This window comes from Hyla sarda, chromosome 2 (assembly GCF_029499605.1).
Source record: "Hyla sarda isolate aHylSar1 chromosome 2, aHylSar1.hap1, whole genome shotgun sequence".
Lineage (NCBI taxonomy): Eukaryota > Metazoa > Chordata > Amphibia > Anura > Hylidae > Hyla > Hyla sarda.
In genome coordinates this window covers 1,297,471-1,323,500 of record NC_079190.1, presented here as the reverse complement: position 1 = coordinate 1,323,500, position 26,030 = coordinate 1,297,471, and the positions used below count along the sequence as shown (strand labels likewise).

Below are 26,030 nucleotides of genomic sequence, written 5' to 3'. Positions count from 1 at the left end.
TTTTGGCTGACACAAGGGTCTCCCACACCGCTCTTAGTTCCTTGTAATTTGAGGAAAGATTGTTTAGATGAGGAGGCCAGCGACCTTGGAAGTACTGTCCCTGTACATGAGCCCCCCATCCCCAGGCACTTGCATCTGTAGTCACAAGGACTGGATCTGACAGCCAAGGGACCCCTTTCTTCAGGTTTGTTGCTACCAACCACCAATTTAGAGACCTCACTGCCCCGGGGGTTAATGTGAATTTTTTGTCTAGCGTCAGTTGAGATCTGTTCCATACAGAAAGAGTCTGAAGCTGTCTAGAGTGGAATTGAGCCCATTTGACTACAGGAATCGTGGAGGTCATAGACCCCAATATTGACATTGCTTCTCTGATAGACACCAGTCTTGATTTTTGGAATTTTCTTATCTTTGACTGGATAGTCTCTCTTTTTGCTGGAGGTAGAAAGGTTGCTTTTTTGACTGAGTCCAACAGCATACCTAAAAAGATCTTTCTGTGGGATGGGAGAAGATCCGATTTTTCTAGATTGACAATCCACCCCAAGTTCTGGAGATGCTGTATTACCAGATCCAATTGAGATAGGAGAAGATGTTTTGAGGAGGCTGTCATCAGCAAGTCGTCTAAATAAGGGATCAAAATTATATTTTGTAGACGAAGATGTGCTACTACCTCCACCATTATCTTTGTGAATAATCTCGGAGCTAATGAGATTCCAAAAGGAAGACACACAAATTGGTAATGGAAGATTTGATCCCCTATCTTGACCGCAAACCGGAGATATTTCTGATGCTCCGGGTGAATAGGTACATGGTAGTACGCATCTTTGAGGTCTAGGGTAATCATTACTGCATTGGGAGCTATCATGGGAATCGTCATTTTTATTGATTCCATTTTGAATCTTTTGTAGGAAATGAATTTGTTCAGATATTTTAAATTTATTATCATTCTGAAGGACCCATTGGGCTTCGGGATCAGAAAGAAAGAAGAGTAGTGACCCTGACTCCTCTCCGAAGTCGGAACCTGAATGATAGCTCCCAAATGCAGCAGATTTCTTACCCCCTCCAGCATTCTCTCTTGCAGGAGAGGGGAAGGTTGATTTGAGGCGAAAAATTTTTGAGGTGGGAGGGAGGAAAACTCTATCTTGTATCCTACCGATAACAGGTTTAGGATCCAAGGGTTTGTTGTTACCGGTTGCCACTGAGGCACAAAATGCTTGAGTCTTCCTCCCACCAACCAGTCATTGCTTTTTGCCAGGTTGAGAGGGATTGAGGAGGAAATCTTTACCCTTTCCCCCCTTTGGGGTAGCTCCACCTACCCGATTTTCCTTTCCCTCTACAATTTGGCCTTCCTTGGGGACGAAAAATGGTTTTTGCAGGTTTTTTAGCTTTCTCTTCTAGAAAAACTTTATCATCCGCGGCCTTCCCTAGAATATCTTCCAGAAAAGGCCCAAATATAGATTTGCCTATACAAGGTATAGCTCAAAGCTTAGTTTTAGAAGTGGGGTCCCCTTTCCAAAATTTTAGCCATACAGCTCTCCTGGATGAATTTGATAAGGCAGCGTACTTAGCCGTCATTCTCACAGATTCAGCCAAACCATCTGCCAAAAACCCTGCTGCCATCTTTAGCATGGGTACAGAAGCCAATAAGTCCTCTCTAGGTGTTTTATTCTCAATGTGTTCTTCTAACTGGGAAAGCCAGATAAAAAGAGCTCTAGCTACACTAGTAGCTGCTATGTTTGGGTTCAAAATGGCGGTAGATGCTTGCCAGGTCTTTCATAAAAGACCATCCATTTTTCTATCCATGGGGTCTTTGAGTTGGCATGAATCCTGTAAAGGAAGAGATGTTTTCTTTACAACTTTTGATAATTGGCATTCTATTTTGGGAATATCATTCCATAATTCAATGTCTTTTTCTTCAAAAGGCAATCTATTTTTTATTTTCCTGGAAATTTGCAGTTTCCTTTCAGGGTCCTGCCATTCATCCAGAATCAGACTTTTCAGATTTTCATGGATAGGAAAAACACATTTTTTTGCCGATTTTAACCCGCCAAACATTTGATCCTGAATGGACGTAGGTTTATCAACCTCCTCTAACCCCATAACACCTCTGACCGCCTTGACCAAAATCTCAGTATCCTCTGCTGAGAAAAAATATTTTACATTTTCCTTAGGAGGAACAGAAGACACTTCACCCTCTTCCATCCCTTCAGTATCTGATCTGGAGACAAGATCATCCTCCTCTGAACCAGATATATCCATAACTTTTGCTCTTTTAGCAGGAGGAGCATATTGAGATGGAGCTACGGAGTAGTTACTAGGTGGAAGAGAGGCGGCAGTACAAATTGCATGAGGGGAGGTAGACTGTAATTTTGGATAAGTATTAACATCCAAAGGAGCCATTAAATGAGAACCAGATGGCATTCCAGAAACCCCAGGATTTTGAAGAGGATTAAAATTCGCTAAAGAAGCCTGAATTTGTTGCCGTATAAGCGACCTCAAATCCTCAGAAGATCCCAATTTTTCCTCTTGTACCACTTTTGAAATGCATTTTTTACATAAGGATTGTCCTTTCTCTGAAATTTTAGCCAGGCACATAATACATTTTTTTTTAAGGGACCCACTAAGTAAAAGAGGAAACATATCTTAGCAGCCCCATGTAAAAAGCAGGAAAGATATTAACTTACAGAGACCAAAGGAACAGGCTGCTCAGCAGAATCAGCTCTGGAGGAAGCCTGAGAGTCCATGGTTAGAATAGAAACACAGCACAGACACTGAGGAGACGCTGGTTCCCTACCTTTATGCTCTGTAGTTTGAATTTTGGCGCCCCGTGACGTCACTCCCGGCCTGCCGCCTCTCCGCACTGCCCGGAACCAAAGTTTCTTGCCTGGTTCCCGGGGGAATACGCAAGCTGCTGCACAAGGACGCAGCCGGCCAGGAAGTGCCACCGGAACTCTGCTACAGCACGCCCGCCGCACATACAGAGCTCTGGTAACCTCCAGCGCCATGCGGATCCGGAGAAGTGGGAAGCCTGCACGCGTGGCACAGGGATCCCGGGACCAGACGAGGGAAGGCCGCCCGAAAGAAAGGAGGCCTTCCCTCCTGTTCAGGTACAAAAAAAACCTCAGGAGCTCCGTAACCTGTACTCCCGGAGGCAGGGGAAAGAGGACCCCTGCGACAATAGGGCTTTCCTAGGGGAGGGAAGCAGCAATAGTACCGGTCCCCTAGCCCAGGGAAAAAAAAATAAAATAAAAAAGTTTAACCAAAAAATACGGAGCCCCAAGAGACTCTGGCTCTGTCCTGGACCTAATAGGAACAGGAAAAAACTGGGGAAGGTGCAGGGGGAGGGGCTTTTAACCTTTTCTGTTTCCTTTTCCTATTAGGTCCTATGGGACCATCTCTCATGTGGGCTGTCATGGTGGACGATATGTAAATTACAGTTTTCATTTTCATGGACCACTGTTCCAAAAATCTGCCAGACACCTGTGGGGCGTAAATGCTCACTATACCCCATATTACATTCTGTGAGGGGTGTAGTTTCCAAAATGGGGTAACATGTGGGGGGTGGGGGGTCCATTGTTCTGGCACTATGGGGGCTTTGTAAACACACGTGGCCTTAAATTGGGGACAAATTTTTTTCTTCAAAATCCCAATGGTGCTCCTTCTCTTCTGAGCATTGTAGTTCGCCAGCAGAGCACTTTACATCCACATATGGGGTATGTTCTTTCTCAGAAGAAATGGGGTTACAAATTTTGGGGGGCTTTTTTCCTATTTTCCCTTGTGAAAATGAAAAATTTTGGGTAACACCAGCATTTTAGTGAAAAAATTTTTTTTTTCATTTTCCCATCCAACTTTAACGAAAATTTGTCAAACACCTGTGGGGTGTTAAGGCTCACTATACCCCTTGTTACATTTCGTGGGGGGTGTAGTTTCCAGGGATTGCATAGGGGTGGACATAGGGGTATTCTACGCCAGTGATTCCCAAACAGGGTGCCTCCAGCTGATGCTAAACTCCCATCATGCCTGGACCATTTTTATTGGGGGGAAAGTGTAAGGGGGTGTATATATAGTGTTTTACCCTTTATTATGTGTTAGTGTAGTGTAGTGTTTTTAGGGTACATTCGCACTTGCGGAGGTTTACAGTGAGTTTCCCGCTAGGAGTTTGCGCTGCGGCAAAACATTTGCTGCAGCTCAAACTTCAAGCAGGAAACTCACTGTATACTCGCCCATGTGAATGTACCCTTTACATTCACATGGGGGGGGCAAACATCCAGCTGTTTCAAAACTACAACTCCCAGCATGCACTGACAGACCGTGCATGCTGGGAGTTGTACTTTTGCAACAGTTGGAGGCACACTGGTTGGAAAACCTTCAGTTAGGTTCTGTTACCTAACTCAGTATTTTCCAACCAGTGTGCCTCCAGCTGTTGCAAAAGTACAACTCCCAGCATGCACGGTCTGTCAGTGCATGCTGGGAGTTGTAGTTTTGAAACAGCTGGATGTTTGCCCCCCCATGTGAATGTAAAGGGTACATTCACACGGGCGAGTATACAGTAGTTATGCAACAAGACAGCTGTTTGGGCATGCTGGGATTTGCAGTTTGCAACATCTGGAGGGCCACAGTTTAGAGACCACTGCACAGTGATCTCCAAACAGTAGCAATCCAGCTGTTGCAAAACTGCAACTCCCAGCATGCCCACACAGCAAACAGCTGTCTGAGCATGCATGCTGGGAGTTGTAGTTTTGCAACATCTGGAGGGCTACAGTTTAGAGACCACTATATAGTGGTCTCAAACTGTAGTCCTCCAGATGTTGCTAGGCAACTCACCGGCTTCTGTAGGATCCAGGGAGCCGCCTGCCGATCACCGCCGCCGATGGGTAAGTGGACCTCCAGCTCTGGTCCCTGTCGGTTTCCCCGTTCTGTCCCCCTATTGTGGGCGGGCAGAACGGTGAATCCGAAAGTTAACCCCCCGCCCCCTGATCTGCTATTGGTCGTCGCTTCTAGACGACCAATAACAGGGCTAGGAGGGGTGGCACCCCTGCCACCTCACTCCTATCCCCCCTCAGGGGGATCGTGGGTGTCTTGGACAACCCCTATCCCCCTTATTTTCCGGGTCACCGGAGACCCGTATGACCCGGAATTGCCGGAAATCGCCTGTGTGAATTAATCGGCGATTTGTGGCGATCGCTGACATGGGGGACATTGTCTGATGACCCCCCTGGGCATTTGCGTGGGGTGCCTGCTGATCGATATCAGCAGTCACCCCGGTCCGGTCCCTGCAAAGCGGGGTCCGAAATTCCCACGGGCGTACAGGTACGTCCTGGGTCCTTAAGTACCAGGGTGTCAGGACGTACCTGTACGCCCTGGGTCCTTAAAGGAGTACTCCGGTGCACACTTTTTTCATGTTATCCCGTCCGGGCTGCAAAATAAAAGAAAACGCACTTTATCTTACCTGCCAACGAGCCCCCGGAGCTCTGGTACAGGTGTTCGGTCCCCGAGCTGTATTCTTCTTACTTCCGGTTAGCCCGGCACGTCACACGGAGCTTCAGCCTATCACTGGCTGAGGCGGGACATCGCTGCGGCCAGTGATAGGCTGAAGCTCCGTGTGACGTGTCGGGCTAACCGGAAGTAAGAAGAATACAGCCCGGGGACCGAACACCTGTACCGGAGCTCCGGGGGCTCGTTGGCAGGTAAGATAAAGTGCGTTTTCTTTTATTTTGCAGCCCGGACGGGATAACATGAAAAAAGTGTGCACCGGAGTACTCCTTTAACAGGTTAACTAAAGGGGTACTCCAATGGAATTTTTTTTTTCTAATTAACTGGTGCCAGAAAGTTAAACAGATTTGTAAATTACTTCCATATAAAAATCTTAATCCTTCCAGTACTTATCAGCTGCTGTATACTACAGAGGAAGTTCTTTTTCTGTCTGACCACAGTGCTCTCTGCTGACACCTCTGTCCATGTGAGGAACTCTCCTGAGCAGGAGAGGTTTGCTATCGGGATTTGCTCCTACTCTGGACAGTTCCTGAGACAGACAGAGGTGTCAGCAGAGAGCAATGTGGTCAAACAGAAAAGAACAACTCAACTCCACCAACCGATAAGTACTAGAAGGATTAAGATTTTTTAATAGAAGTAATTTACAAATCTGTTTAACTTTCTGGAGACAGTTGATATGAAATTTTTTTTTTTAACTGGAATACACTTTTAAATGGTAAAGAAAATGTACCGCTATATCTTTGTGGGAATTTTAATAATGTTATAGACCCTTCCATGGATAGATAGAGAAGGGGTTGAAGGATTTGGGGAAGGGTGTACAAACTCCTTTAAAGTGGTACTCCGCCCCCTGACAAAGGATAGAGCATATGATGTCTGTTCGCGGGGGTCCTGCCGCTGGGACCCCGCGATCTCTGTGCAGCACTCCGCATTAATTTACAACGAACAAAGGCAAGGTGTCCAGCGCGAATGTCAGAAAGCAGGATGTTTATTCCAATAAAAGCTACAGAGACCAGGAGAACATGACAGCGTGACGCGTTTCGGTCCTAAGACTGGACCTTAGTCATACACAAACATACAGCGAGTACAGACCTTATATAGGTGGCCCACCAGACAACGACCAATAATCCGGCCGCGGCAGAATTGGGCCCTCCTCCTCTTTGGTGACGCGGGGGTGACATGTAAAACCCTGAAAAGGATGTATGACTAAGGACCGAAACGCGTCACACTGTCATGTTCTCCTGGTCTTTGTAGCTTTTATTGGAATAAACATCCTGCTTTCTGACATTCGCGCTGGACACCTTGCCTTTGTTCGTTGTTTACAGTCGGTGCTGCCCACGCCGATTCTGGCGCGATGGGCTGAGGGAGTGAGCTGGACTATAGACACTTTTGCTTGCATTCATTTACAGCACTGGAAGCGGGCGGCAGGATCGTGATGTCACAGCCACACCCTTGGGATGTGACCCTGCGCCCCCTCAATAAAAGTTTATGGGAGGGGGTGTGGCCACGCCCCCTCCCATAGACTTGCATTGAGGGGGCGTAGCTTCACGTCACTACCCCGCCGACTGCTCCAAGTGTTCAGAACACTTTGTGGGTAGCGGAGTACCCCTTTAACCCCTTAAGGACCAGGCCATTTTACACCTTAGGACCAGAGTGTTTTTTGCACATCTGACCACTGTCACTTTAAACATTAATAACTCTGGGATGCTTTTAGTTATCATTCTGATTTCGAGACAGTTTTTTTGTGACATATTCTACTTTAACATAGTGGTAACATTTTGTGGTAACTTGCATCCTTTCTTGGTGAAAAATCCCAAAATTTGATGAAAAATTACAAAATTTAGCATTTTTCGAACTTTGAAGCTCTCTGCTTGTATTGAAAATGGATATTCCAAATAAGAAAATTTTTGATTCACATATACAATATGTCTACTTTATGTTTGCATCATAAAATTGACAAAAGTTCACAAAAGTTTTTACTTTTGGAAGACACCAGAGGCTTCAAAGTTCAGCAGCAATTTTCAAATTTTTCACAAAATTTTCAAACTCACTATTTTTCAGGGACCAGTTCAGGTTTGAAGGGGATTTGAAGGGTCTTCATCTTTAGAAATTCCCCCCAAATGACCCCATTATAAAAACTGCACCCCCCAAAGTATTCAAAATGACATTCAGTCAGCGTTTTAACCCTTTAGGTGTTTCACAGGAATAGCAGCAAAGTGAAGGAGAAAATTCATTTTTTACACTCGCATGTTCTTGTAGACCCAATTTTTGTATTTTTACAAGGGGTAAAAGGAGAAAATGTATACTTATGTTTGTAGCCCAATTTCTCTCGAGTAAGCACATACCTCAAATGTCCATGTAAAGTGTTCGGCGGGCGCAGTAGAGGGCTCAGAAGCGAAAAGGAGATTTTGGAGAGTACGTTTTTCTGAAATGTTTTTTGGGGGGCATGTTGCATTTAGGAAGCCCCTATGGTGCCAGAACAGCAAAAAAAAAACACATGCCATACCATTTTGGAAACTAGACCCCTTGAGGAACGTAACAAGGAATAAAGTGAGCCTTAATACCCCACAGGGGTTTCACGACTTTTGCATATGTAAAAAAAAAAAAAAAAAATTCACTAAAATGTGTGCTTCCCCCCCAAATTTCCCATTTTTGCAAGGGTTAATAGCAGAAAATACCCCCCAAAATTTGTAACCCCATCTATTCTGAGTATGAAGGTACCCCATAAGTTGACCTGAAGTGCACTACGGGCGAACTACAATGCTCAGAAGAGAAGGAGTCATATTTGGCTTTTTGAGAGAAAATTTTGGTCGGGGGGCATGTCACATTTAGGAAGCCCCTATGGTGTCAGAATAGCAAAAAAAAAACACATGGCATACCATTTTGGAAACTAGCCCCTTGAGGAACGTAACAAGGAATAAAGTGAGCCTTAAAACCCCACAGGGGTTTCACGACTTTTGCATATGTAAAAAAAAAAAAAAAAAATCACTAAAATGTGTGCTTCCCCCCAAATTTCAAATTTTTGCAAGGGTTTTTCTCTTCTGTGTATGGAAATACCTCATGTGTGGACGTCAAGTGCTCTGCTGGCGCACTACAATGCTCAGAAGAGAAGAAGCGCCATTGAGCTTTTGGAAAAAAATTGTTGGGAATGGAAGTCAGGGGCCATGTGCGTTTACAAAGCCCCCCAAGGTGCCAGAACAGTGGACTCCCCCGCATGTGAACCTATTTTGGAAATTACACCCCTCACAGAATTTAATAAGGGGTGCAGTGAGTATTTACACCCCACTGGCGTTTGACAGATCTTTGGAACAGTGGGCTGTGCAAATGAAAAATTAAATTTTTCATTTTCACACAGCACTGTTCCAAAAATCTGTCAGATACCTGTGGGGCGTAAATGCTCACTGAACCCCTTATTACATTACGTGAGGGGTGTAGTTTCCAAAATGGGATCACATGTGGGTATTTATTTTTTTGCGTCATTTTTTGGCCTCAAATCTACATGGTGCGCTCTCACTCCTGAGCCTTGTTGTGCGTCCGCAGAGCATTTTACGCCCACATCTGGGGTATTTCTGTACACAGGAGAAATTGCGTTACAAATTTTGGGGGTCTTTTTTTCCTTTTAACGCTTGTGAAAATAAAAAGTATAGGGCAACACCAGCATGTTAGTGTAAAATGTTTTACTTTTTTACACTAACAAGCTGGTGTAGCCTCAACTTTTCCTTTTCATAAGGGGTAAAAGGAGAAAAAGCCCCCAAAATTTGTAGTGCAATTTCTCCCGAGTACGGAGATACCCCATATGTGGCCCTAAACTGTTTCCTTGAAATACACGACAGGGCTCTGAAGTGAGAGAGTGCCATGCGCATTTGAGGACTAAATTAGGGATTGCATAGGGTGGACATAGGGGTATTCTACACCAGTGATTCCCAAACAGGGTGCCTCCAGCTGTTGCTAAATTCCCAGCATGCCTGGACAGTCAGTGGCTGTCTGGAAATGCTGGGAGTTGTTGTTTTGCAACAGCTGGAGGCGCCGTTTTGGAAACACTGCCGTACAATAAGTTTTTACATTTTTATTGGGGGGGGGCGGGCGGGAACAGTGTAAGGGGGGTGTATATGTAGTGTTTTACTCTTTATTATGTGTTAGTGTAGTGTAGTGTTTTTAGGGTACATTCACACTGGCGGGTTACGGTGAGTTTCCCGCTAGGAGTTTGAGCTGCGGCGAAAAATTTGCCGCAGCCCAAACTTGAAGCAGGAGACTTACTGTAAACCTGCCCGTGTGAATGTACCCTGTACGTTCACATGGGGGGCAAACCTCCAGCTGTTTCAAAACTACAACTCCCAGCATGTACTGACAGACCTTGCATGCTGGGAGTTGTACTTTTGCAACAGCTGGAGACACACTGGTTGGAAAACCTTCAGTTAGGTTCTGTAACCTAACTCAGTATTTTCCAACCAGTCTGCCTCCAGCTGTTGCAAAACTACAACTCCCAGCATGTACTGATCGCCGAAGGGCATGCTGGGAGATGTAGTTATGCAATGGCTGGAGGTACGCAACTACAACTCCCAGCATGCCGAGACAGCTGATTGCTGTTTGGACATGCTGGGATTTGCAGTTTTGCAACATCTGGACGGCTACAGTTTTAGAGAACACTGCAAAGTGATCTCCAAACTGTGGTCCTCCAGCTGTTGCAAAACTACCATTCCCAGCATGCCCTGACAGCAAACAGTTGTTTGGGCATGCTAGGAGTTGTAGTTTTGCAAGATCTAGAGGGCTACAGTTTAGGGACCACTATATAGTGGTCCCAAACTGGAGCCCTCCAGCTGTTGCAAAACTACATATTCCAGCATGCCCAAACAGCTGTCTGGGCATGCTGGGAGTTGTAGTTTTGCAACATCTGGAGGGCTACAGTTAGAGACCACTGTATAATAGTCTCAAACTGTACCCTCCAGATGTTGCTAGGCAACTCACCAGCTTCCGGCGGATCCAGCCGCACGTCATTGCCGCCCGCCGATCTCCGTCGCCCACCCGGATCGGTAAGTGGATCTTCGGCGCCGGTCCCCGTTGTTTCCCCGTCCTGCCCCGCCTATTGTGGGAGGGCAGGACGGGGAAATCGAAAGTTAACCTCCCCGCCCCCGATCTGCTATTAGTGGTCGCGTCTAGACCACCAATAGCAGAGAACGGAGGGGTGGCACCCCTGCCACCTCACTCCTATGCCTTCAGGGGGATTGTGGGTGTCATGGACACCTGCGATCCCCCTTACATTCCGGGTCACTATAGACCCGGAATTGCGCAAATCGCAAGTGTGAATTCACTTGCGATTTGCCGCGATCGCCGACATGACAAAGATGAGCAGCCGGGAATGGAGGGACCTGTTCCCCCTGTGCGCTGCTTCATTCATTCACCGCCGCCGCCGGTTCCCAACATGTTCCCGCTGCTGCCCTGCTCCAAGCACAATCAGAGCGCACAACGGGGATATGTCAGTCTATTCCCCACTGCTAATTTCTGTCAGTTACATATTGGGCGCGGTGGGGTATATATGAATGAGGCAGCGCATTGGGGGTACAGGTCAGGTACCGGTGGAGAATGGAGCGCTATAACAGCGTACAGGGGGGGACAGGTCCCTCCATTCTCCGCTGCTCCTCTGTCAGATGGAATGGCATGTCCCTGCTTTGCGCTGTGACAGCGCTAGAAGATGACTGGGCAGCTGGGAGGGGGGGGAATCATACATATACACATGGGGGAGTAAAATGTATATGGAACACTGAAGTTTAAAAACCCAGCCGGGAGCCCTGAATGGCTCATTCTGTACCGGCCATTCAGGGCTCCCGGCGGGGAATTTAAAAATGAAAGTAAAAATACATAGTAGGAGTGGAGCATGCCACCTGCTCCCGTTTAATAACTTCTAGTCGCATCTAGAGGCCCGGTGCGATCAATCCCTCAGCCCCGGTACAACCCCCATCATGGAACATAGTCTGTTCCATGATGGGGGTAGTAGTACAAACACTAATGTAGCCTCCCCAACTGTCTGCAGACTCCCGCAGCCGGGGAATTACTACTCCCATCATGGAAACAAGTCTGTTCCATGATGGGAGTAGTAGTAATCCCTCAGCACTGCAGGAGTCGCTGATGTCACCTCTTCTGAGCTCATAAGTAATAACGGATATTATAAACCAGGTGCAGACAGATGACATGAAGGCTCATCCGTCAGCCATAGACTTCAATGTTATAAATAACAGCCGTTAATTTACCTGCTTCTTGTGCCGTTTTTTCTTCAGTCACAAATAACGTCCGTTATTCATAACGGGCTATAATGGGTCATAACAGATAATCAAAAAATCCCATAGACTTTAACCCCTTAAGGACTCAGCCCATTTTGGCCTTAACCCCTTAAGGACACATGACGTTCTCATACGTCTCCATTTCCGAGTCCTTAAGGACACATGACGTATGAGAACGTCATGTGTTTTACTGGCCCCCCGCAACCATCTGGAGCGGAGCCGGTCCCCGATGCCTGCTGAAATCGTTCAGCAGGCATCGGGGCATATCGCCCAGGGGGGTCATTATGACCCCCCATGTCGGCGATGGCCGCAGATCGCTGGACAATTCAGTCCAGCGATCTGCGGCGGATTCCGGGTCAATCGGGTCTCCAGTGACCCGGTGACCCGGAATTACAGGCTGTTCAGGGCCGTCTCCGACGGCCCCGAACAGCCAGAGCCAGCAGGGGTGAGGTGGCACTGGTGCCACCTCACGATCGCCCTGATTTGTCGGCCGGATTACCGGCCGACCAATCAGGGCGCCTGCTGCGGGTGTCACTCCCGCAACCCGCTCCGCCCCTCTTCCGGAGGACGTGAGCGGGTGCGGGACGTGCACCCCGGGTGCTGGGGACCCCGATCCCCGGCGCCCCTGTTGGGATCGGGGCCCCAGGAGCAGCGGCGGCGGAGACGACGAGGGACTGACCTGGTGCAGCGAGGATCGTTGGAGGTGAGTGACAGCCTCCTGCTGTTGCTTAGCAACAGCTCCCAGCATGCAAAAAGGGCATGCTGGGAGCTGTAGTTATGCAACAGCAGGAGGCAGACCACCACAACTCCCAGCATGCCCTTATGGGCATGCTGGGACTTGTAGTTTTGCAACAGCTGGAGGCACATTCTTTCTATGGAAAAGTGTACCTTCAGCTGTTGTGTAACTACAACTCCCAGCTTGCACAATCAGCTAAAGTGCATGCTGGGAGTTGTAGTGGTGCATCTGGTGGTTGCATAACTACAACTCCCAGCATGCCCGTTGGCTGTCGGTGACTGCTGAGAGTTGTAGTTTTGCAACAGCTGAAGGCACACTGAGTTAAGTAGCAAACCAGTGTGTCTCCAGCTGTTGCATAACTACAATCCCCAGCATCCCCAGCCAAAGTAGTATGCCTCCAGCTGTTGCATAACTACAACACCCAGCATGCCCTTCCGCTGTCCGTACATGCTGGGGGTTGTAGCTTTTGCAACAGCTGAAGGCACACTGGTTGCAAAACACTGAGTTTGTTACCAAACTCTGTGTTTCACAACCAGTGTGCCTCCAGCTGTTGCAAAACTACAACTCCCAGCATGCACTGATAGACCGTACATGCTGGGAGTTGTAGTTTTGCAACAGCTGGATGTTCCCCCCCCCAATGTGAACGTACAGGGTACACTCACATGGGCGGAGGATTACAGTAAGTATCCGGCTGCAAGTTTGAGGTGCGGCAAAATTTCTGCCGCAGCTCAAACTGCCAGCGAGAAACTACTGTGAACCCCCCCGCCCGTGTGACTGTACCCTAAAAACACTACACTACACTAACACACAATAAAATAAAAAGTAAAAAACACTACATATACACATACCCCTATACAACCCCCCTCCCCTCCCCAATAAAAATGAAAAACGTCTGGTACGCCACTGTTTCCAAAACGGAGCCTCCAGCGGTTGCAAAACTACAACTCCCAGCATGCACTGATAGACCGTACATGCTGGGAGTTGTAGTTTTGCACTGATTCCCCCCAATGTGAACGTACAGGGTACACTCACATGGGCGGAGGATTACAGTAAGTATCCGGCTGCAAGTTTGAGCTGCGTCAAATTTTCTGCCGTAGCTCAAACTGCCAGCGAGAAACTACTGTGAACCCCCGCCCGTGCGACTGTACCCTAAAAACACTACACTACACTAACACAAAAAATAAAATAAAAAGTAAAAAACACTACATATACACATACCCCTACACAGCCCCCCTCCCCAATAAAAATTAAAAACGTCTGGTACGCCACTGTTTCCAAAACGGAGCCTCCAGCTGTTGCAAAACAACTACTCCCAGTATTGCCAGATAGCCGTTGACTGTCCAGGCATGCTGGGAGTTTTACAACAGCTGGAGGCACCCTGTTTGGGAATCACTGGCGTAGAATACCCCTATGTCCACCCCTATGCAAGTCCCTAATTTAGGCCTCAAATGCGCATGGCGCTCTCACTTTGGAGCCCTGTCGTATTTCAAGGCAACAGTTTAGGGCTACATATGGGGTATCGCCGTACTCGGGAGAAATTGGGCTTCAAATTTTGGGGGGTATTTTCTGCTATTACCCTTTTAAAAAATGTAAAATTTTTGGGAAAACAAGCATTTTAGGTAAAAAAAATATATATTTTTTTACATATGCAAAAGTCGTGAAACACCTGTAGGGTATTAAGGTTCAAATTACCCCTTGTTACGTTCCCCGAGGGGTCTAGTTTCCAAAATGGTATGCCATGTGTTTTTTTTTTTGCTGTCCTGGCACCATAGGGGCTTCCTAAATGCGGCATGCCCCCAGAGTAAAATTCGCTTTCAAAAAGCCAAATGTGACTCCTTCTCTTCTGAGACCTGTAGTGCGCCAGCAGAGCACTTTTCACACCCATATGGGGTGTTTTCTGAATCGGGAGAAATTGGGCTTCAAATTTTGGGGGGTATTTTCTGCTATTACCCTTTTTAAAATTGTAAAAATTTTGGGAAACCAAGCATTTTAGGTAAAAAAAATATATATTTTTTTACATATGCAAAAGTCGTGAAACACCTGTAGGGTATTAAGGTTCACATTACCCCTTGTTACGTTCCCCGAGGGGTCTAGTTTCCAAAATGGTATGCCATGTGTTTTTTTTTTGCTGTTCTGGCACCATAGGGGCTTCCTAAATGCGGCATGCCCCCAGAGCAAAATTTGCTTTCAAAAAGCCAAATGTTACTCCTTCTCTTCTGAGACCTGTAGTGCGCCAACAGAGCACTTTTCACCCCCATATGGGGTGTTTTCTGAATCGGGAGAAATTGGGCTTCAAATTTTGGGGGGTATTTTCCGCTATTACCCTTTTTAAAAATGTAAACATTTTGGGAAAACAAGCATTTTAGGTAAAAAAAAATATTTTTTTTTACATATGCAAAAGTCGTGAAACACCTGTAGGGCATTAAGGTTCACGTTACCCCTTGTTACGTTCCCCGAGGGGTCTAGTTTCCAAAATGGTATGCCATGTGTTTTTTTTTGCTGTTCTGGCACCATAGGGGCTTCCTAAATGCGGCATGCCCCCAGAGCAAAATTTGCTTTCAAAAAGCCAAATGTGACTCCTTCTCTTCTGAGACCTGTAGTGCGCCAGCAGATCACTTTTCACCCCCATGCGAGGTGTTTTCTGTATCGGGAGAAATTGGGCTTCAAATTTTGGGGGGTATTTTCTGCTATTACCCTTTTTAAAAATGTAAAATTTTTGGGAAACCAAGCATTTTAGGTAAAAAAAATATATATTTTTTTTACATATGCAAAAGTCGTGAATCACCTGTAGGGTATTAAGGTTCACTTTACCCCTTGTTACGTTCCCTGAGGGGTCTAGTTTCCAAAATGGTATGCCATGTGTTTTTTTTTGCTGTCCTGGCACCATAGGGGCTTCCTAAATGCGGCATGCCCCCCAAAAACCATTTGTCGCTCCTTCCCTTCTGAGCCCTCTACTGTGCCCACCGAACAATTAACATAGACATATGAGGTATGTGCTTACTTGAGAGAAATTGGGTTTCAAATACAAGTAAAAATTTTCTCCTTTTTATCCCTTGCAAAAATTCAAAAATTGGGTCTACAAGAACATGCGAGTGTAAAAAATGAAGATTTTGAATTTTCTCCTTCACTTTGCTGCTATTCCTGTGAAACACCTAAAGGGTTAATACACTTACTGAATGTTTTTTTGAATACTTTAGGGGGTGTAGTTTTTATAATGGGGTCTTTTATGGGGTATTTCTAATATGAAGACCCTTCAAATCCACTTCAAACCTGAACTGGTCCATGAAAAATAGTGAGTTTGAAAATTTTGTGAAAAATTTCAAAATTGCTACTGAACTTTGAAGCCCTATGGTGTCTTCCAAAAGTAAAAACTCATAAATTTTATGATGCAAACATAAAGTAGACATATTGTATATGTGAACCCAAAAAAAATATATTTTGAATATCCATTTTCCTTACAAGCAGAGAGCTTCAAAGTTAGAAAAATGCAAAATTTTCATTTTTTTCATCAAATTTTGGGATTTTTCACCAAGAAAGGATGCAAGTTACCATAAAATTTTACCACTAAGTTAAAGTAGAATATGTCACGAAAAAACAATCTCGGAATCAGAATGATAACTAAAAGCATCAGAGTTATTAATGTTTAAAGTGACAGTGGTCAGAATTGCAAAAAACGCTCCGGTCCTTAAGGTATAAAATGGCCTGGTCCTTAAGGGGTTAAGGACTCAGACAATTTAATTTTTACGTTTTCATTTTTTCCTCCTCGCCTTCTAAAAATCATAACTCTTTTATATTTTCATCCACAGACTAGTATGAGAGCTTGTTTTTTGCGCGACCAGTTGTCCTTTGTAATGACATCACTCATTATATCATAAAATGTATGGCGCAACCAAAAAACACTATTTTTGTGGGGAAATGAAAATGAAAAACGCAATTTTGCTAATTTTGGAAGGTTTCGTTTTCACGCCGTACAATTTACGGTAAAAATGACGTGTGTTCTGTATTCTGAGGGTCAATACGATTAAAATGATACCCATTATTACATACTTTTATATTATTGTTGCGCTTAAAAAAAATCACAAACTTTTTAACCAAATTAGTACGTTTATAATCCCTTTATTTTGATGACCTCTAACTTTTTTATTTTTCCGTATAAGCGGCGGTATGGGGGGTCATTTTTTGCGCCATGATCTGTACTTTTTTTTGATTCCACATTTCATTTGCATATAAAAAACTTTTAATACATTTTTTATAATTTTTTTTTAATAAAATGTATTAAAAAAGTAGGAATTTTGGACTTTTTTTTTTTTTCGTTCACGCCGTTCACCGTACGGGATCATTAACATTTTATTTTAATAGTTCGGACATTTACGCACGCGGCGATACCAAATATGTCTATAAAAAAAAATTTTTACGCTTTTTGGGGGTAAAATAGGAAAAAACGGACGTTTTACTTTTTTATTGGGGGAGGGGATTTTTCACTTTTTTTTTACTTTTACATTTTTTTTTACACTTGAATAGTCCCCATAGGGAACTATTCATAGCAATACCATGATTGCTAATACTGATCTGTTCTATGTATAGGACAAAGAACAGATCAGTGTTATCGGTCATCTTCTGCTCTGGTCTGCTCGATCTCAGACCAGAGCAGGAGACGCCGGGAGCCGCACGGAGGAAGGAGAGGGGACCTCCGTCCGGTGTTATGAATGATCGGATCCCCGCAGCAGCGCTGCGGGCGATCCGATCATTCATTCAAATCGCGCACTGCCGCAGATGCCGGGATCTGTATTGATCCCGGCACCTGAGGGGGTTAATGGCGGACGCCCGCGAGATCGCGGGCGTCGGCCATTGCCGGCGGGTCCCTGGCTGCGATGAGCAGCCGGGATCAGCCGCGCATGACACGGGCATCGCTCCGATGCCCGCGGTTATGCACATGACGTAAATGTACGTCCTGGTGAGTTAAGTACCACCTCACTAGGACGTACATTTACGTTCTGCGTCCTTAAGGGGTTAATGGGATTTTGTAATGACCATTTAACATCCGTTATTAAGGCTTTTCTAACAGAAGTTTATAATGGATCTTTAAACAGAGCAACTTTATAGTGTGAAAGGGGCCTAAGAAAAAGGGCAGGAACGTAGTGTCATAGTCCCCTAATGCAGTGGTTCTCAACCTTTTTCACGACTGTACTCCCAAAGGGTGAAAGTATGTCTGCGGTTACCCTTCGCGTGGAACTTATGCGCTAGAGCTACCCGCGGACAAAATAAGTCATATAAGTACTTAATTTCATAATGCGTGTGCTTACTTTTCTAATGCCATTATTCCCCCCTACCTCTGATCCCCTTTTGCCAGTATGCCCCCCCCTCTTAATCCCCTTGTGTCATTATTCCCCCCTCCGATCCCCCTGGGCCAATATATGAGATAAATACAATAACGCCCTCCCATACTGCGGTGTTACACTTAGTTTAACATGTTTACCAGGCCTGTGTCTATCCCGTTCGTCAGGAGTCGGAGGGCCGCACTGACGGGTGATGTCCTTTTGCGCTGTGCTGGCACCTCCGCGCAACGTCAGGGGCGTCACATGTCAGGCCCGGCAGCCACTGCAGCTCAGGTAATGTGGCCTCGGCCGCAGCACAAATACTGGCCAATACATGGCCGGTATTTGTCAGCGAATTGCCGTACCCCCCGCATAACCCTTGGTATACCCCTGGTTGAGAACCCCTGGCCTAATGGGAGCAGCGGACCCTATTGATTTCTATGGCCAAACAGGGTCACGCGGTTATGGTTCATGCAGTTTATGTTCACACATGTTCATATACACACATAGTTCTTCCTCACACGCGGTTCTTCCTCACACACGGTTCTTCCTTACACGCGGCTCATGTTCACACATGGTTCTTCCTCACACATGGCTCATGTTCACATGCGGTTCTTCCTTACACGCGGCTCATGTTCATACACGGTTCTTCCTCACACACGGTTCTTCCTCACACGCGGTTCTTCCTTACACGCGGCTCATGTTCACACATGGTTCTTCCTCACACATGGCTCATGTTCACATGCGGTTCTTCCTTACACGCGGCTCATGTTCATACACGGTTCTTCCTCACACACTGTTCATGTTCACACGCGGCTCATGTTCATATACACACACAGTTCTTCCTCACACACGGTTCTTCCTCACACGCGGTTCTTCCTTACACGCGGCTCATGTTCACACACGGTTCTTCCTCACACATGGCTCATGTTCACATGCGGTTCTTCCTCACACGCGGTTCTTCCTTACACGCGGCTCATGTTCACACACGGTTCTTCCTCACACACTGTTCATGTTCACACGCGGTTCTTCCTTACACGCGGCTCATGTTCACACGCGGTTCTTCCTTACACGCGGCTCATGTTCACACGCGGTTCATATTCACACGCGGTCCATGTTCACACACAGTTCTTCCTCACACGCGGTTCATATTCACACACGGTCCATGTTCACACACAGTTCTTCCTCACACGCGGTTCATGTTCACACACGGTCCTTCTTTTACACACGGTTCTTCCTAACACATGGCTCATGTTCACACTCGGTTCATGTTCACACACACGGTTCTTCCTCACATGCGGTTCTTCCTCACACACACGGTTCTTCCTCACACACACAGTTCTTCCTCACACGCGGTCCATGTTCACACGGTTCTTCCTCACACGCGGTTCATGTTCACACACACGGTTCATGTTCACACACACACAGTTCTTCCTCACACGCGGTTCATGTTCACACACAGTTCTTCCTCACACGCGTTCATGTTCACACACACAGTTCTTCCTCACACGCGTTCATGTTCACACACAGTTCTTCCTCACACGCGTTCATGTTCACACACAGTTCTTCCTCACACGCGGTTCATGTTCACACACGGTCCTTCTTTTACACACGGTTCTTCCTAACACATGGCTCATGTTCACACTCGGTTCATGTTCACACACACGGTTCTTCCTCACATGCGGTTCTTCCTCACACACACGGTTCTTCCTCACACACACAGTTCTTCCTCACACGCGGTCCATGTTCACACGGTTCTTCCTCACACGCGGTTCATGTTCACACACACGGTTCATGTTCACACACACACAGTTCTTCCTCACACGCGGTTCATGTTCACACACAGTTCTTCCTCACACGCGTTCATGTTCACACACACAGTTCTTCCTCACACGCGTTCATGTTCACACACAGTTCTTCCTCACACGCGTTCATGTTCACACACAGTTCTTCCTCACACGCGGTTCATGTTCACACACGGTTCTTCCTCACACGCGGTTCATGTTCACACACACGGTTCTTCCTCACACACGGTTCTTCCTTACACGCGGTTCATGGTCACACAGTTCTTCCTCACACACGGTTCTTCCTTACATGCAGTTCATGGTCACACAGTTCTTCCTCACACACGGTTCTTCCTTACACGCGGTTCATGGTCACACAGTTCTTCCTCACACAGTTCTTCCTCACACGCGGTTCATGTTCACACACACACACACACAGTTCTTCCTCACACGCGGTTCATGTTCACACAGTTCTTCCTCACACACAGTTCTTCCTCACAAGCGGTTCATGTTCACACAGTTCTTCCTCACACACACGGTTCTTCCCCACACGCGGTTCATGTTCACACACACGGTTCTTCCTTACACGCGGTTCATGTTCACACAGTTCTTCCTCACACACGCGGTTCTTCCTCACACGCGGTTCATGGTCACACACACGGTTCTTCCTCACACACAGTTCTTCCTCACACTCGCGGTTCTTCCTCACACGCGGTTCATGTTCACACAGTTCTTCCCCACACACACGGTTCATGGTCACACAGTTCTTCCTCACACACAGTTCTTCCTCACACGCGGTTCATGTTCACACACACACAGTTCTTCCTTACACGCGGTTCATGTTCACACAGTTCTTCCTCACACGCGGTTCATGGTCACACACACAGTTCTTCCTCACACACACATGGTTCTTCCTCACACGCAGTTCATGTTCACACACACGGTTCTTCCTCACACACGGTCCTTCTTTTACACACGGTTCTTCCTAACACATGGCTCATGTTCACACTCGGTTCATGTTCACACACGCGGTTCTTCCTCACATGCAGTTCATGTTCACACACACGGTTCTTCCTCACACACACGGTTCTTCCTCACACGCGGTCCATGTTCACACGGTTCTTCCTCACACGCGGTTCATGTTCACACACACGGTTCATGTTCACACACACACAGTTCTTCCTCACACGCGGTTCATGTTCACACAGTTCTTCCTCACACGCGGTTCATGTTCACACACACAGTTCTTCCTCACACATGGCTCATGTTCACACACGGTTCTTCCTCACACGCGGTTCATGTTCATACACAGTTCTTCCTCACACGCGGTTCATGTTCACACACAGTTCTTCCTCACACGCGGTTCATGTTCACACACACACGGTTCTTCCTCACACGCGGTTCATGTTCACACACACACGGTTCTTCCTCACACGCGGTTCATGTTCACACAGTTCTTCCTCACACGCGGTTCATGTTCACACACAGTTCTTCCTCACATGCGTTCATGTTCACACGCACAGTTCTTCCTCACACGCGTTCATGTTCACACACAGTTCTTCCTCACACGCGTTCATGTTCACACACAGTTCTTCCTCACACGCGGTTCATGTTCACACACGGTTCTTCCTCACACGCGGTTCATGTTCACACACACGGTTCTTCCTCACACACGGTTCTTCCTTACACGCGGTTCATGGTCACACAGTTCTTCTTCACACACGGTTCTTCCTTACACGCGGTTCATGGTCACACAGTTCTTCCTCACACGCGGTTCATGTTCACACACACACAGTTCTTCCTCACACACGGTTCTTCCTTACACGCGGTTCATGTTCACACAGTTCTTCCTCACACACAGTTCTTCCTCACAAGCGGTTCATGTTCACACAGTTCTTCCTCACACACACGGTTCTTCCTCACACGCGGTTCATGTTCACACACACGGTTCTTCCTTACACGCGGTTCATGTTCACACAGTTCTTCCTCACACACGCGGTTCTTCCTCACACGCGGTTCATGGTCACACACACGGTTCTTCCTCACACTCACGGTTCTTCCTCACACGCGGTTCATGTTCACACACACGGTTCTTCCTCACACTCGCGGTTCTTCCTCACACGCGGTTCATGTTCACACGGTTCTTCCTCACACACAGTTCTTCCTCACACACACGGCTCTTCCTCACACGCGGTTCATGTTCACACGGTTCTTCCTCACACACAGTTCTTCCTCACACGCGGTTCATGTTCACACAGTTCTTCCCCACACACACGGTTCTTCCTCACACGCGGTTCATGTTCACACGGTTCTTCCTTACACGCGGTTCATGTTCACACAGTTCTTCCTCACACACGCGTTTCTTCCTCACATGCGGTTCATGTTCACACAGTTCTTCCTCACACGCGGTTCATGTTCACACACACACAGTTCTTCCTTACACGCGGTTCATGTTCACACAGTTCTTCCTCACACACGCGGTTCTTCCTCACACGCGGTTCATGTTCACACACACGGTTCTTCCTCACACACAGTTCTTCCTCACACTCGCGGTTCTTCCTCACATGTGGTTCATGTTCACACGGTTCTTCCTCACACACACGGTTCTTCCTCACATGCGGTTCATGTTCACACACACGGTTCTTCCTCACACGCGGTTCATGGTCACACACACAGTTCTTCCTCACACACACGGTTCTTCCTCACACACGGTTCATGTTCACACAGTTCTTCCCCACACACACGGTTCTTCCTCACACGCGGTTCATGGTCACACAGTTCTTCCTCACACGCGGTTCATGTTCACACACACACAGTTCTTCCTTACACGCGGTTCATGTTCACACAGTTCTTCCTCACACACACACGGTTCTTCCTCACACGCGGTTCATGTTCACACACACGGTTCTTCCTCACACACGGTTCTTCCTCACACACACATGGTTCTTCCTCACACGCGGTTCATGTTCACACACACGGTTCTTCCTCACACACAGTTCTTCCTTACACGCGGTTCATGTTCACACAGTTCTTCCTCACACACACACACGGTTCTTCCTCACACGCGGTTCATGTTCACACACACGGTTCTTCCTCACACACGGTTCTTCCTCACACACGGTTCATGTTCACACAGTTCTTCCTCACACACGCGGTTCTTCCTCACACGCGGTTCATGGTCACACAGTTCTTCCTCACACGCGGTTCATGGTCACACAGTTCTTCCTCACACGCGGTTCATGGTCACACAGTTCTTCCTCACACACGCGGTTCATGTTGTGTGTGTTTCCCCTGCACATACGTCATGTGAGTGACAGCTCACAGCATACTGATAAGTCACACACCCGCGCCTCGCTCACTCCTGAGGCAATGATTGCCGTTGCTAGGCGACCGCGCCTCTGACAGGATGATTGACAGCCGCCTCACAAACTATTCATAACACAACCGAGTGGCGGGAACCAATGATATAAGAGAGTGAAGCACAGGCCCCGCCCACAGAGGAAAACGTCACATCAGAGTTTGCGGCCACGCCCATCCGCTGAGTGACAGCCCGCGTGAACCAATCCAGTACTCGAGTGTAAGGATGCGCTTTGTACGTGTTGACGTCACTCCGTTGTCATCAGCGCCATATTGATTGATGACGCATTCGTCTCTCCCGCCTGCGGCCTGCGTGTACTGAGGGGACCGGTAAGTGTGCGGGCTCCGGCGGGGGGCGCTGTACGGTGGAGGCTCGAGGCGGCTGGGTGTGCGGTGAGGAGCCGCCTCTGATCCTCCAATCACACGGCAGTTAGTATGTGTGTGCGGAGCGGAGGCAGCGCTGAGGGCCCCAGTACGGAGTTGTCAACCGTTCTCTCCCATGGCGACTGTTCATAGGGGGAGGGGGTCTGTCTCCCATGGCGACTGTTCATAGGGGGAGGGGGTCTGTCTCCCATGGCGACTGTTCATAGGGGGAGGGGGTCTGTCTCCCATGGCGACTGTTGAAGGGGGGGGGGCTGTCTCCCATGGCGACTGTTGAAGGGGGGGGGGGGTGCTGTCTCCCAAGGCCACTGTTCACGGGGGAGGGGGGCTGTCTCCCATGGCGACTGTTGAAGGGGGGGGGGGGGTGCTGTCTCCCAAGGCCACTGTTCACGGGGGAGGGGGGCTGTCTCCCATGGCGACTGTTCACGGGGGGGGGGGTGGGATGGTGCTGTCTCCCATGGCGACTGTTCACGGGGAGGGGGGGGGTGCTGCTGTCTCCCATGGTGACTGTTCACGGGGGGTCTGTCTCCCATGGCCACTGTTCACGGGGGGGGGGGGGGGCTGTGCTGTCTCCCGCGTGGCGACTGTTCACGGGGGGGGGGGGGGCTGTGCTGTCTCCCGCGTGGCGACTGTTCACGGGGGGGGGGGGGGCTGTGCTGTCTCCCGCGTGGCGACTGTTCACGGGGGGGGGGGGGGGGGCTGTGCTGTCTCCCGCGTGGCGACTGTTCACGGGGGGGGGGGGGTCTGTCTCCCGTGGCGACTGTTCACGGGGGGGGGGGGGGGGTTGTCTGTCTCCCGTGGCGACTGTTCACGGGGGGGGGGGGGGGGGGCTGTGCTGTCTCCCGCGTGGCGACTGTTCACGGGGGGGGGGGGGCTGTGCTGTCTCCCGCGTGGCGACTGTTCACGGGGGGGGGGGGGGGGCTGTGCTGTCTCCCGCGTGGCGACTGTTCACGGGGGGGGGGGGGGGGGCTGTGCTGTCTCCCGCGTGGCGACTGTTCACGGGGGGGGGGGTCTGTCTCCCGTGGCGACTGTTCACGGGGGGGGGGGGGGGGGTCTGTCTCCCGTGGCGACTGTTCACGGGGGGGGGGGGTGCTGTCTCCCGCGTGGCGACTGTTCACGGGGGGGAGGCTGTCTCCCGTGGCGACTGTTCACGGGGAGGGGGGGGTGCTGCTGTCTCCCATGGCGACTGTTCACGGGGGGGGGGGGGGAGGGTGCTGCTGCTGTCTCCCATGGCGACTGTTCACGGGGGGGTCTGTCTCCCATGGCGACTGTTCACGGGGGGGGGGGGTGGAGCTGTCTCCCGCGTGGCGACTGTTCACGGGGGGGGGGGGGTGTGTGCTGTCTCCCGCGTGGCGACTGTTCACGGGGGGGGGGGGGGGGGTGCTGTCTCCCGCGTGGCGACTGTTCACGGGGTGGGGGGTGCTCTCTCCCGCGTGGCGACTGTTCACGGGGGGGGGGTGCTGTCTCCCGTGGCGACTGTTCACGGGGAGAGGGGGTGGTCTGTCTCCCGTGGCGACTGTTCACGGGGGGGCTGTCTCCCGCGTTGGGGACTGTTCACGGGGGGGCTGTCTCCCGTGGCGACTGTTCACGGGGGGGGGGCAGTCTCAAGTGGCGACTGTTCACAGGGAGAGGGGGGGCTGTCTCAAGTGGCGACTGTTCACAGGGAGAGGGGAGGCTGTATCCCGTGGCGACTGTTCACGGGGGGGTGTACAGGTCATGTGCCATTACAGCGCCAAGGCATAGTAGTGTCCCAGCTGCTGCAGAATCTCTTGAGTACGTGTCCGTGTCCACATCCGTCACTGATGGTGGGGTACTCATTTCCAGCAGGTGTCTCCCCATAGAGAATACATGGAGTACAGATTTAGGGCCCCGTTCTCTCTCCTCTCAGTATTACACACATGTACGCTCTGTCTATCTGAACGTGCATGTGTATGGGCGGCATAGCTGGTGACTGAGCGTTTACACAGGATGGCAGGGTCACGCTGCACTGGGATTGGTGCTGGTAACCATGTTGTTCTATAGTGCAGGATATTACATCATCTACGCAGTGTTTCCTAACCAGTGCCTCCAGCTTTTGCAAAACTACATCTCTGCATGGCCAGTTTGGACATTTACACAAATGTACATGAAATTTCGGCCGCCGAAAATTATGGCCCTCATGGCCTTTTTGGCTAAAGAGATTTTGTGCCAATAATTTCAGTTGTCGTGGCCTAAAATTGGGGTGTGCGTGAGCTTCACACCGGCACCTCCCCCCCCCCCCCCCCATCTCGTGCAGTACAGGCCCCCCCCCTGCCCCCTCTTACCCAGGTCTCGTGCGGTGCGATTTTGCCCCTCCGTTACAGGCCCACTGTCGCTCCTCCCAGCAGTGCCGAGCGCTTGGAGGATGTGACTTAAAGGACATGTCCAGTGCTCACTTTTCTTATTGTTTCCGTTCCGGGCTGCCCAAAAAAAATGCCGAAAACAATCTGTGTTATCTCTGCAGGGTCCTGATCAGCTGAGAGGATGGGCGGAGGTTCCCTACCTTCGTCTGTCCTGTGTGATCAGCGCTCCAATAATGCCGGCCTCAGCAGCCTGTGGTAATGGAGCACCAATAACACTGATCAGTGATGTTCTTCAGGCTCCTATAGTATAGCACTGATCAGTGTCTAGAAGTAAAAAACTTACATTCCAGCTGTTACAGAACTACAACTCCCAA

The 26,030-nt window shown here is 48.6% G+C and overlaps 2 protein-coding genes across 10 annotated transcripts in view; one reads left to right on the top strand and one right to left on the bottom strand.

Annotated features, from left to right (window-relative positions):
• LOC130358154 (zinc finger protein 260-like) overlaps positions 1-23,013 on the bottom strand; it is an 80,192-nt gene extending 57,179 nt beyond the window's left edge. The window contains exon 1 of one of the 3 annotated variants that reach the window (XM_056560995.1): positions 22,942-23,013. The gene's annotated coding sequence lies outside the window, so the exon portion shown is untranslated. The other 2 variants (XM_056560994.1, XM_056560996.1) reach the window with 2 other exon arrangements.
• Positions 23,014-23,038: 25 nt separating this feature from the next.
• NUP98 (nucleoporin 98 and 96 precursor) overlaps positions 23,039-26,030 on the top strand; it is a 64,554-nt gene continuing 61,562 nt past the window's right edge. For 2 of the 7 annotated variants that reach the window (XM_056560983.1, XM_056560990.1), the window contains exon 1: positions 23,146-23,284. The gene's annotated coding sequence lies outside the window, so the exon portion shown is untranslated. Of the gene's footprint in view, positions 23,285-23,310; positions 23,427-26,030 lie in introns of those variants that run through there. The other 5 variants (XM_056560989.1, XM_056560985.1, XM_056560988.1 and 2 more) reach the window with 5 other exon arrangements.